The 12,701-nt window shown below is 41.8% G+C and overlaps 1 protein-coding gene across 6 annotated transcripts in view; it reads left to right on the top strand.

Annotated features, from left to right (window-relative positions):
• The first annotated feature begins 210 nt into the window (after positions 1–210).
• Positions 211–12,701, top strand: part of LPAR1 (lysophosphatidic acid receptor 1) — a 140,067-nt gene continuing 127,576 nt past the window's right edge. For 2 of the 6 annotated variants that reach the window (XM_079112619.1, XM_079112620.1), the window contains exon 1: positions 1,318–1,569. The gene's annotated coding sequence lies outside the window, so the exon portion shown is untranslated. Of the gene's footprint in view, positions 540–801; positions 926–989; positions 1,230–1,317; positions 1,603–12,701 lie in introns of those variants that run through there. The other 4 variants (XM_079112622.1, XM_079112624.1, XM_079112621.1 and 1 more) reach the window with 4 other exon arrangements.

Below are 12,701 nucleotides of genomic sequence, written 5' to 3'. Positions count from 1 at the left end.
GACGTGGGTGGTTGGGATGGCGAGCCTCAGATCCACTGACTGATGTTATAGGACCTGAGCGAATCCCGGTCGCTGCCACCCTGCTGAGAATGATCCCTAGGCCTTAGTCTCGCGCTGCTCCCGCCCACACCTCCAGGTGTGTTTTCCCCGCCCTTAATTACTCTAACTAAAATTGATAGTTTGCACTTGCAAAGTTACACTGGGAAAGCGGAAGGGAACTTTATAATCACCGTTCTGGAGAACCTGGGAAGCACAGTCACCCTAGGTTTGGTAAATAGCTCCAATCAGTGGAAAATTCAGAACCAGAAACACACCTTTCTAGTAACAAAGTCGACCCGGTTCTTTGCAGCCTCCAGTGAAGGGCTGCCCTTGGAGAAACTTTGTGCCTTCTTTAAAGTTTAGAACTGAATTGAGGCGGGGAGATCTGCGGGCCTTGCGATGTCTTCCAGAGCTTTTCGAGTGAGGAGAGAAAAGAGACAAGATGAAAACGCAGCGTGCAGGGGAGCCCACCGGAGTCCTGCAAGCCGTCTGGCACTGGGGTGAGCGATCCCGAGCTGGCGGTCTCGGGTCTCCAGCGGTGGGTGTGTCTGATCTGGGGCTGGGGGCCGAGGGTTGGTAAGATAATGAATGGGAAGCTTAAACCGCCCCCCGCTCGGCCGCCTCTAGACTAGAGCAGCGGCGGGAAGTTCAGCGAATGAATGGGGGAGGGGGCGTGCTGAAGGCAGGGGCCCTGGGTCCGCCACACAGGTAAGCGGACGAGCTCGGGGAGGGCGACTGGGGTGCGGGTGTTGCTGACTTGTGCTACGTGGAGCGAGCAGAAAAGGAAGAGGGCGGAGGAAGAAAGGAGGCCGTGTCTTGCACTGCTTCTTTGGCCTCCCCTGGAGGCCCCCTCCTCCGCCGACCCTGCCAGCTCCCCAAAGCCTAGGTAGCAGAGGCCATTGGTGCAGACGCTCGGGTAGTTGCGATTCCTCTGTCCTCTTGCCGAGCGCTGCCGGGATTTGAGCGGCCTGGGCCCAGCGTCGCGGAGCCCTCCCCGGCCTCCGGGCCAAGCACTGGACCCGGGCAGGGTGGGCTCAGGGGGCGGCCGGCTCGGGGCGACCGCCGAGGGGCGGGCGCAGGGCCGGGCTCTGCTGGCCCCAGGGCGGGGGCCTCGGGACTTGGCCGCGCCGCCCGAAGCTAACCAGCCGCAGGGGCGGCGGGAGCTGGACGCTTGGCGGCGGCGAGTGCAGGTAAAGGGGCGGGCGCCGCGCGGCGCGGCACCGGGGGACGGCGCCCCCTGGGCGTGGAGCCAGTGGCTGGCCGCAGCGACTGCGAGGCGGCCAAACGGCGCGCTCGACTCACACCGTCCCACCGCAGACGGCTTTGTGGCTGTGCGTGCGCGCGTGTGCGAGTGTGAGTGTGTTGTGCGCGCGCGCTCGCCGGGTCGGGTGTGAGTGGGTGTGCGCGCGTGCGAGGCGGCGTGCAGGAGGCGAGGCGAGGCTCTCCCGGCCTCCCTCACCAAGTTGACCCAGACCAGGAGGGAAGTTGCTGCAGCCGCCCGGGCCGCCGGCCCTCCTGTCCCGTGGCCAGGTCAGTGAGACTCGGTGCTCGCCCAAATGACACGTAGGTGGCCTGTGGTACCTGGATCGGGGTGAGGGCGCGGGAGGGCTCCCAGTGCAGCGTCGGGGTGGACGTGAAGGGTCGCGGGGTCCCCACGCCCGGCAGAGCGCGGCTCCCACACCCCTTCTCGCTGGCGACTCTGGTCTCTCCGGACTGGGGACTTTCAACATAAGTTTCTGTAACTGGGAAATGTAAGGCAAGGGAGGGACCTGGCTTTGAGTTGATGGTTTTGAAATCGATGAGCTCGTGTGGCTTGGGTTGGTCAAGTTTTGGGAATGGATTTAAAGTTTATTCTTGTTTTTCTTTGCTGCCATTTGGCCTTTGATGTGTTAAGAGTGACGGCATCCAGGACTTGTTGCTTGTATCTGGGGCCTGAGATTGTTGCTGCCTGCTTCATCCCCTTTTCCTTTTGGTTGAACTCTCTGGATTTTTCGTAAACGTGGATTTCCAGTGAGGGCTCTTTTGTGAAAGTTCACTGAGTGCCGTGTTTCTCATTGGATACCTGGTGATAAACATAAATACTGAAAACGTAACTAGTTGTTAAAGCAAAGTCTTCTATTCCTTCAGGCTCTAGCAGTCTGTTTTGCACCATTTGCGCAAGTGTCCTTTGCTCAGCCAACATAATTGTAAAGCCAGATCTGGGATTCAAAGTGCAGTTCTGGTTAAAGGGAGGTTCAGCACTCGGGAAACTGTAAAGGAGTTATTCCCTTTTCAGATAGAATGAATGCCAAGGGAAAACGGTATGGATTAGACTTAGGGCCGTGTGAACCAAACTAAAATTGCATTTACACACACGTACAAATGCAAGTTATAAGTAACGATCATCAGCGTTATGAGTATATCAGGACTACGTTTCTTCTTCATTCGGTGTAATTTGAGGGTAAAGAAGCCAACTAGCAAGAGAACGAGGTTATGTGAGGCGGGAAGGCTCAGGCTGAGGAGCGAGGCTGGGGAACAAGATTGTCAGAATTCGAGCCCGTTTGCGTGTGGCGTCCCCTAGCGGTGCGACCTTGGCTGGGTCAGGTCAGCTCCTATTCTGTGTCCTCATCTGAAAAATGAAGGGGTTTGATGATCTTTGCTGTTCTTTCCCCAGTAACTAGAAACTGGTGGGCAGTTATCCCATGATAGAACGGTAGGAAGGGAGGAAAGGGTAATGCGAAAGGGTTAGTCTGAGAGGGAAATAGGAGGTCAACAGAGCCGAGAAGATGGAAAGAACAACAAACAAACAAACAACAAAAAACAGCAGCAGGGAATGGCCTTGGAAGGAAAAGAACCTCGAGATGGGAATTGATTTCCTCTATTTTTTTTTTTTCTCTTCCACTTGGTATTCAATCAGTAATTCTTTCTCCTCTCAATTCAACTTCCAGTTACCCTTGTTATTTAACGCTTGTGAGCCTGTTTAGCTTTAAAATTGACATGAGGTCAGGGTGATTCTTGTAGTCTGACCTCTACTAGGTATCACTGGAGGTGATACGGAGGTGGAAATGTAAGTGACAGCCCTTTCAAAACTTCTATTTTCATTCGAAGCTAATATTTTCCAAAATGTACTTTTTCTTTCTTTTTTTTCCCCCTCAAATCATACCATAGACTTTGTAAAGTTTTACTTAATCTCTGTTATTCCACTTTCTGGAACATTTAAAGGGCGTATAAATCTCAATTGCTGGGTCTTTTTGATACACAATGACATTGTCTGAAGTTAGTGATCTTTAGGGTCATTTCTAATGCTTAGTAAGGAAAGTTGTAATCTGGGCAAAATACATTGTATCTTTTTCACTGGAACGCTCCAAGTATTCAACAAATATCAAGACTTTGGAAATTTAGTTTGAGGTCAAGTTTTTAATGTCTGTGCTTGATGTGTGGCCTGTCTTCCTTTCCTTTAACTTTTTTTGGTATCAGTATGCCTTCACACTTGAGGAACATGATTTATTTTAAAAGTGAAGTGTGATGTAATAAAAACTCAAACACAAATTCTTGGTTTAAACTCTGAAACTCTGCTCGGGCCTTACTAAGTCAGCATCTTTCTACTGTCTGGTTTCTTATTTTTATATATCATGTTACCCCAAAGTTCCTATTGTGTTATTATTGAAATAGTTCACGGAGGATTAATAAGGAAGGCTTAGAAAGTGGGGAGAAAAGGAGAATTTGATTCAAGAAGCACATTGAATTCCTTCCATTGTAACAGATACAAGGATGGTGAAAAGAAAGCTCTAGAAAGCTATTGTGAAGCCAACTGCAGTATGTATACTGAATGTGTATATGTGTGCCATATTGCATAACAGTGTGTGGTTGTGGAGTCCAAGAAACTTGGCATGCCGAGGAACGGAAAATTAAATTCTGCCTCTGGCAAAGACTTCACAAACAGAACTTGAAGGATGATGCGTCTCTTGGATGAAAGGTGGGAGAGTGAAGCCTTCTCCTCAGGCGGAGGTAGTCAGAGTTCCCACTGATGACTGTTGGAAAGTTACAAAGTGTGGGACTATGGGAAAATGTGGATGTTATGTTAAGGAGTTGTGCTATCTGGAGTAGGGAAGTAGCATTTAGCCCTAAGATTCAAGAAAACAGAAACATATTTAGGGGCAGAGTGAGGAATGAATGATTGAGAGATGATTGGGCTTTTATTCTGTAACATTTTTCTGTAACTCATGGCAGCTAAGTTTTAGGATACTATTGCCAGTTTATTTAATTTTATTATATACAGATTTTAAAATAAACTAATATGTGGTTTCTTCACCCTCCCTCCAAGCAATGCTTTTTGTACTTCTGAGAAGCTTAATTCAGTAAAAATTGATGAGAGTGTGTTACCTTTGGGCCTTGTGGAGCCTTTCGTGTTTTTGTGTTAAAACCACCATGCAGGGCCAGAGCTGACCATCACAGCATTTTTCTTTTTTCTTGTTTAGGGAAGGACTTTCTGGTTAATGCTAACTTAAACATGACTCTTCTTGCAACTGGCTTTCTTGACCCTGTTTATGTTATACATAGTGTTTAACCTCAGTAGTTAATGTTTGCAGCACAAAAGGAAATAATTACTGTTAGTTTGGAAATAGGGTTAATGCCCCTATAAAGGGTGTGTGGGGGTGAATAGAATCCTGAGAAACCTTTATGAATCGTAATCTCCAATAGAAGTAGCTTACTCAATCCTGTATAATAATACTTAAGAACTTTTTTTTTTTAATCCCTAGAGCTACAGCCTTAAGCTCATCATGTCTCAGGAAGAATCTCTGCAGGATCCACTTGGGAGAGATGGTGTTGAGCAGCTCTGTAGGTTCTCTCTCCCACCCCAGTGCTGGTGTCAGAAGTGGGAGTGGATAGGTTTTCAATTGCATGTTAAAGAAGGAATCGATTTGGGCAAAAACTTTGAATTGTCTGTGATCTGGAGGTGCTGGAGACAGATAACTGAAAGATATTAGGTTAGCTAGTTCTCCATACTATTTGAATGAATGGTCCTCCCAGTAATTTTTTTTTTTTTTTGCCTTCTGCAAGGGGACTTGAGTTTGTCATGTTTATTAAATTAATTTAGTTAAATCGAAGGAGTCCAAGGTCAGTATACTTATTTCTTAGGACATATTTTAGCTGTGTGTGTGAGTGTGTGTGTGTGTGTGTGTGTGTGTGTGTGTATTGGGGCTGAGAATTGCATTTAAATTACTTGGCATGTTCTTTTAGTAAGTTAGTATGATTTCAGAGTAGTTGTTACATTATTGACTTGTGGGGACAGACTAAAAGAAATTATGTTAACTAATTTTCTTCTCATCATCCCAGATGTGGAACACCTATAAAAATGTATGATATAAAATATCTAATTATATAATAATATAACAAAATATAATAATTGAAATACAGTAATAATAATATAATGATACATAAGCTCTTAATTATGATTTTTCAATCTTTTTTAATGCACCTGTGTCAATTTTATTGAACTTTGCAGAATTGAAAACTTGGGACTTAGTGGGTTAATACTTGGATGTGAGTTCCTGTCATGTGATCAGTGCTATAGAAACTTTAACCCTGAAATTCATGTAAAATTCAGTCACCCTCCAGCTCCCTCCCCTGCAAAGGAAAGGAGACTATTTTACTGCATCCATGGGTTTAGGTTATAATTTATTTTCTTTTTGTGGTACTGTTTTAAAAAAGTGATATAATGACAGGGCAGACTCTTAACTTCAGTCCAGTGCTAAAACAAACATGTATAAGCCTGAATGAGGCAAATCAGGCAGTGCTTGCTATATTATGGAAATGAAGGAAAATGACTTTAAAACTAGCCTCTTCCTCTAAAAGAGAAAAAGAAAGTTTGACAGTAATACCTGGCCTTTGATCCTTCTTGCGGGTGAGATTTCCCAGATTGTGAGTGTTAAAGGAAATTTTGTTCCTTATGGCTATTATGTGTGGCTATGCTTCCAAAGGTTTAGGACTCACTGTACAGGGACTGCTACTGTGAACACTTTTTCTTTAGCAAATTTTCCTTTATTATCTTAAATGCTGGAAAAATGATCTAGATTAGACTTCATGTCTGTTATATGCAGTTTTCTTTCCCTATGTCCAATTGGTTTTCTTTGGCTAATCCCTAACCACCACCTCCATCCTGAAATTCTGCCTCATTGGAGGGATGTTCCTGGCTCTTTGGGAAGGAGAACCAGATTGGGGCAGAGGAAGCATAGTCTGTGCCTGCCCAGGAGTACTTAGTTGATTGCCTATTCCCTGCAGGCATTGTGCTAGGTACTATGGTTGGGTGGGGACTAGTAAGGAAGGATTCCTACCCTTCAGGGGGAGCTCACAGACGTATTAGCAGATAATTACAATTCTGTGTAACATGGTTGTGAGACTCTAGGCACTACGGGAACATCAAAGCTGGGGAGGGGCACTGGGTCCTTGTGGTTAGTGTGGTAGAGGAGGTGATAGGGAGAATAGGGAGTGATCCTGCAAGAGTAGGATCTGCAAAAACTCTAGGCAATAAACCAATCCTAGAAGAGGAAAGAAGGATCAAGACAGAGGGGGGAGCCAGGAGACTTTATTTCTAGTTGTGCTATAGCTGAGTAAGTCAAGGTGCCTCTCTTATGTAAAATAGGAATAAGCTGATATGGCAATTCTAGTTTGCGTTTACACATTCCTCAACTTAATACTTTATATCACGCATTCATTTATTCATTCCACATTCAATAGGTATTTGTTGAGTATCCATCATATCCTGGAGGATAGTAGAAAATAAGATGTGTAAGTCCTCTTCCATCATGGAGTTTGCATTTGATCTGAAGTTCTTTTGAAATGCCTTCAAGGAAGGGGGTATGTCTATTGAGTTATTCCTTAAGTTCAGGAACTTTTTCTTCAAAGTAGTCTTAGGGCTTTTAGGTCAGATAGCTTTTCCCTAAAAGGGAGGGAGGCAGCCTGGGGTTCTTGCATTCATTTTATAAACTTGCAGTGTTTTGCCAAGATTTACCTGTTGTTTGTGAAAAATGATCAAGAGCCAGACACAGCTGTGTCTTATTGGTAGCCTTGGTGGGCTTCCATCTCATTTTGGATATTCCTACTTTTGACCCAACTTGTATTTGAGTTTCTATGTTCAGTTTATGGCTTGCTTCTTAGAAAATTCCAAATCTTGTTTGTGGGAAATCAGACTTACTTAGAGGTCATGCTCTTGTGGTGGGGTGCTTCATTCAAACATTTTACTTACATTCTTGTCAAAGTCATTCAGAGATATGAGTGTGGTAGAAAGCATTCCAACCAGAAGAAGGTAGCTGCATTCTTTTGTAAAAATATGTGGTTTTTGTAATGAATCAAACAAGATAGACATGTCTAAAGTAAATGAGATAATCTCCATTCCAACCTTACCCATCTGGTAACCCCCTTGTTCCTACAGTTGTTACTCCACCTTTTGTTCTCATCCTCTGCCTGTGTGAACCTAGAAAACTCTATTCGTGTTTATTTATGTGTGGGGGGATGTCTTCATATGCTCATGTACCTGTTCTTGTGTGTGTGTCTGCACTTGCCTCTGTCTCCTCTTGTTATACAGAGGCTGTTCCTGAGGCTGCTGTTGCCAGTGACCTATTTGAAGCCAGAAACGCCTGCATGGGCTCTTCTTGGACTGGTGCAGCATGGCATTATTCAGTGAATAGTTCTTGTCAGAGTGATATGAGTGTCTGGCTACTGTGAATGGGAAACAAGGAAACTTTCCAGCCGTATGACAGTCAAGACGACAAATATCCCAGAGAAGGTTACCTCCATAAGAACTCTGCTGCATGTGGGTCTCAGGAGGAGGGGCATTTCAGAGCACATGTTCAGCATCTGTGAACCTTTTGTTAGGTAGAAAACAAGGCATGAGTGGAAGGCCTATGAACCACGTCTGGAGCAGAGAAGATAGGTGGAGCCTTTCATTACAGGCAGGTTCCACTGTGGGAGTATTAACCGAAGACCCCACTCCTTAGAAGTCTGTAATCAGCAGCTGACAAGGATGGCCTGTTCTTATGCAACTGAAACAATTGCTTTTTGTAAAAGGGTTGCCTTGCTTTCTTGACTATATGATTTGTTGTGAGGAGGATTATTGTAATGTCAAGAAAATGAGGTACTCATTCTGTCCCCACTCTTTTATCGTAGTTCTACAGAGAAATGCTTGCTTTACTTTCTGGGTAGACACAGAGATGTAAAGGTTTAAAGGCCAGAGCAAGATGACTGACTTTTCCAAATCCAGCAGGGTCTGTTCTCTCATTCATCTGAGACCCTTTCAATTCAGTTTCATGCAACTGAAATCTTGGAGTACTTCTATGTCCTTATGCTTGACTAGGAAACTAAAAAGAAAATGAAACTACCATAAAAACATGGGTCCTGCTCTTGAATAGCTTATAAACAAGGAGAGATAGGGACACAAATGACTAAGATCAGGCAGACAGTGATAAATACTGTAAACCAAGGTTTAAACAAGCTTTCTGCATCTCTCTGGGTAAGTCTGCCTTGGAGAAGAAGAATGATTTACATTGGAGCAGGACATTGGCTGCAGGGGGTGCAGAAGCTCATTACATGCTGGAGTAAAGGCAGGCCCAGAGTATGCATGTGAGTGGGGAAGGGTGCTTGGAATTTGTTCCTGGCAGAGAGTGATGGAGTGTGTGGGGACAATCTTGAAGGCTGTGGAGAGTGCTAGAGGCAGTTGGGGGGCATGTTAATGCCATTAGCAGATGGGACATAGGAATATGAAGATTGTTGCAGAGAGGTTTGTTAGTTTTAGACATGTCTAATGTCTAGACAGATGTTCAGCAGATAGCTGCAAATTGGAATTTGAAGCTTAGCTGAGAGGTTGGAGCTTGCAGCATTAAGTAATAATTGTAATATGTTGAACAATTGCTATATGTAAATGCCAGTGAAATTTATGTGATAAGCTGGAAAGAACTTTTGAGAATGAGTGATAAACTCAGCATTTTATCGCCTCAGATTCTTCAAGGTTTTTTTTTTTTTTTTTTTTTCCTTCAGCAGATGATTTGGTTTCCTAAGCATTCATTGAGCATCCACTGTGGATTTGATAAGGTGGCTCTGGGATGAAATGTGCACATTTCAGCATAATGTTCCTTTGGGATGAACAGAAATCCATGAAACAATCCGTTCCAGCTACTGTTCTCTGAAACATATCCTTAGGATTATTGGGAGATTGGTGGTAATTTGGGAACTAAAGAGAGTTTCAAATTAGTTTTAATTTACTGTAAGACAATAGCAATGAGTGTCATGTTGCTGTCATAACTATGATAAAACACAAATAGATTTCTCACAAGAACTTTGGAAATCCCAGTATCCTAAGGATCCCCCTTTGAGAGACTCCAATAGGTTTTTCATGGAGGTTCTTAAAGTGTGGTCAAGTCATTTTAAACATTCATTGCCCAGTTAAGGTAAAAAGTAGACTGCAGTACAACTTTGCAATTTACCTGGTTAAAAAAAAGACTTTTCATGTCAAGAATTGATTTCATTTCAGATAACTGTATTGGCTTGCCTTATTACAGGTGAGATAGAACAAAGATAAATTTCTTCTTCTTTTTAAGCCATTATTATTCTTTAACATTATATTAATTTTAATTCGTATACATGTTCATTTTGGGAACATCCAGTATGTATAGGAGTTTTACCACTCTGTAATGACTTCTTTATTCCTTTTTGTGATAATTTCTTGCAATTTAAAAACATTCGATCTTACTGAATATTTAATAGCATTCTGCTTTGTTTCAAAAGCATGTACACATGCCATTAAAATCTTTCATTTTAAATTTCTAAAGACTGGGTAATAATCCTAATATTTAATATTTGTCTTACTTAACTACTCCTTTCCTATCTCTGCTTGGTTTCAGGTGTCCAAACGCTTGCTCTCTTTTCGTGTCTTAACTCAAAGGTCACCACCTTCTTGGTGAGACCTTCTGTAACTCCTGCATTTAAAATTGTGTGATTTTTCCTATTTATCCAGCTTACCTGATATTTTCATAGTTGTACTTCTTTTCTTCTGACCTCTCCTTAGACGAGAGCAAGGGTGTTTGTTTTTAAATTCCTGTTTTCTGATGTTTTTGCAAAGCTTAGTACATTAACTTGCATATGGTGGAAACATTTTGGACAAAAAACTTGATGAACTCATTCATGATAAATATTTGAATGCATTAAAAAATATATTTGCCATATACTGAACTTATTAGAATAAAAGACAGGGTTGACTTCATGAGATTTATAGTCCAGTGAAGGTGACAGCCTTGGAGCCACCACCTCATGTGATTGGTATTAGAAGAAACGGGTATCCTGGAGAAGGGAGTCTAGGAAGCCCAGAAACCTTGTCTGGGAGGGGAGCGAAGTGTTTGAGACTTGAAGGGTGAGCTGAATTAGTTAAGTGGAACTCGGGGAGGAGAATGGAAGGAAGAGGCGGGTGCTGATAAAAAGAAAGGCGATAGCTCCGTGGAACACGCCTGAAATCCAGCTACTTGGGAGGCTGAGGCAGGAGAATGGCAAGTTTGAGTCCAGCCTGGGCAACTTACCAAGACCATCTCAAAATAAAGCAGGCTGGGAATGTAACTAAGTGGTAGAGCGTTTGTGTAGCATGCATGAGGCCATGGGTTCTGTCCCTGATACCACCCCACGAGGAAAAAAGAAAAAGAAAAAAAAAGAGGGCTGATTTATGGCAAAAGAAAATAGACACAACTCTGGTTCTCATTTCTTCAGTTGAAACTAGGCCATTTGTTTTTAATAATGATATGTAAGGGAAGAAATTGATCAACTTTGGCATTTTTGAGGGACAGTGCTTCAATTTTAATAATTTTGAAATAATCAGTATTTTATTTTTAATTTTGAGTCAGGCATTGTTGAGGAAGGGTTTTCCATCTGAAAGTGGCAATTTTTATAAGTGGAAATAGCTTAAATTCTATGTTTCATGCTAAGATATTCACTAAAAATATTTTTTTAGTGGCACTGGGGATTAACTGTAAAATTTAAAACAGTACAGGGAAAATAAATGTTCTTCTTTAAACCTGCTTTCATTGGGAGTGCTCCTAGTGGTTCAGTATGATGTGGTTGAAAATTGCTTGATTATTGGTGCTTAAACATGTAAAGGCTGGTATTACTGGTTTAGTTTACTCTGGTAAGTGAACATGGCTTTCACAGTTTCAATTTCTTGTGGACTAAGGGTTTCTGTTTCCTTACTACTTGAAAGGAGCATAGTTTTCTATAGGTGACAAGTACAGTACATGTTTATTAGTTCGGCCAGTATAATAATATTATTTACACACTCTCTAGGCCCTGTTTATCATCTTGAATTGTTATAGACTAATAATGGTCCTTTAGTGTGCCTCTACAAGTGGGCTTCTGTCAATTTATTTCTTTTTTCATAGTGTTGGGAATCAGATGTCAATTTCTTTATAACAATTTCTGTGTGTTAAATAACAATATGAAATACATAAAGGTTCCAGTTAGGTCTTTGTTATTGTTTATCAATACAAAATAACTCATTTTACTTATTTATTTATTTATTATTTGCTATTAATATTACCAATTCTCTTTTTCTTTTTTATCTTTGTCTGAAATGACTTCATTTATTCTGATTTTAAACTTTCGGTGTCATTTTGTTCCATATGTTTGCCTATAAGCAATGATTACTTGGCTTTGTGTTTTGAGGTCCCTCTTAAAGAGGGAAAATTACTTTTATATTTATTATTATAACTGGTACATTTGATGTTAATTCTTTAGGTTTTGTTTGTTTTGAAAGGTGCTGTAGTTTTTGTGAAGAACACAGATTTGTCAGGCAGTGCCCTATTTTAGGTCTCTTTCCACCAGGTCTCAGCTGCATGACTTCAGAGAGAGCACAAAATGCCTCTAGGCCTAGACTCCTTGTTTGTACAGTCACAACATACACATATACAAATATTCATTTAATGCTTTCCAAAAGCCTGCTACTTTGAATGCATCAGCTATGATTTTTATCATTATTGATAGACTGAACCATATAAAATGGTGGGTATTTGAATACTCTTATCCTGTAAAAATGGCGCTTTCATGTGGTTCAATCCAATGGCTTCTTGGCCACTTATTTTTTTTCTGTGAATTATTTGTTTCATACATCTGTAGTATTGTGAAATGGCCAAATCTAGTTTTTAGTTTTACTAGTAATTACCTACATTTTCCAAATGCATTCCTAAAATGTTTCTCTGATTTCCAAAGTCAAACATTAAATAGGTTTTGATCCCACTCCTGTGCAATAAAATAATGTAGTGTACCTTTACTTTTATTATTCTTTCTGTATGCATGTGTATACGTACATACATCTATGTATATATATATGTGTATGTAATTTATATTTATATAATGTATGACTTTTAAGTGTAAACTTTTTTATTCTGTTTTATAATCAAATCTGAGCTTGGGACCACTTGGGCCTCTTACTTTGGTTCTTAGAAGGTGTTTCCCTTTAGTTGAGGGATGGTGTTCTCACATTTAGCTGGGCAGTTGCATCTTCTGCATTCCTGAGTTGACATAGGATTTTTTTTTTAATGTGCATCAGAGCATCTATCTTGTTGAAGTTCAAAAGGTGCTGTATGCCTCATACATATGGGCCCAGAATATGCTTCTTGTTTGTATAAATGTATAGATGCAAAATGTGATAA

The sequence above is a fragment of the Sciurus vulgaris genome (genome assembly GCF_902686455.1).
Source record: "Sciurus vulgaris genome assembly, chromosome: 15".
In the NCBI taxonomy this organism is placed as follows: Eukaryota; Metazoa; Chordata; class Mammalia; order Rodentia; family Sciuridae; genus Sciurus; species Sciurus vulgaris.
Note: the sequence above shows the minus strand (reverse complement) of the source record. Positions and strands in the feature narration are given on the sequence as shown.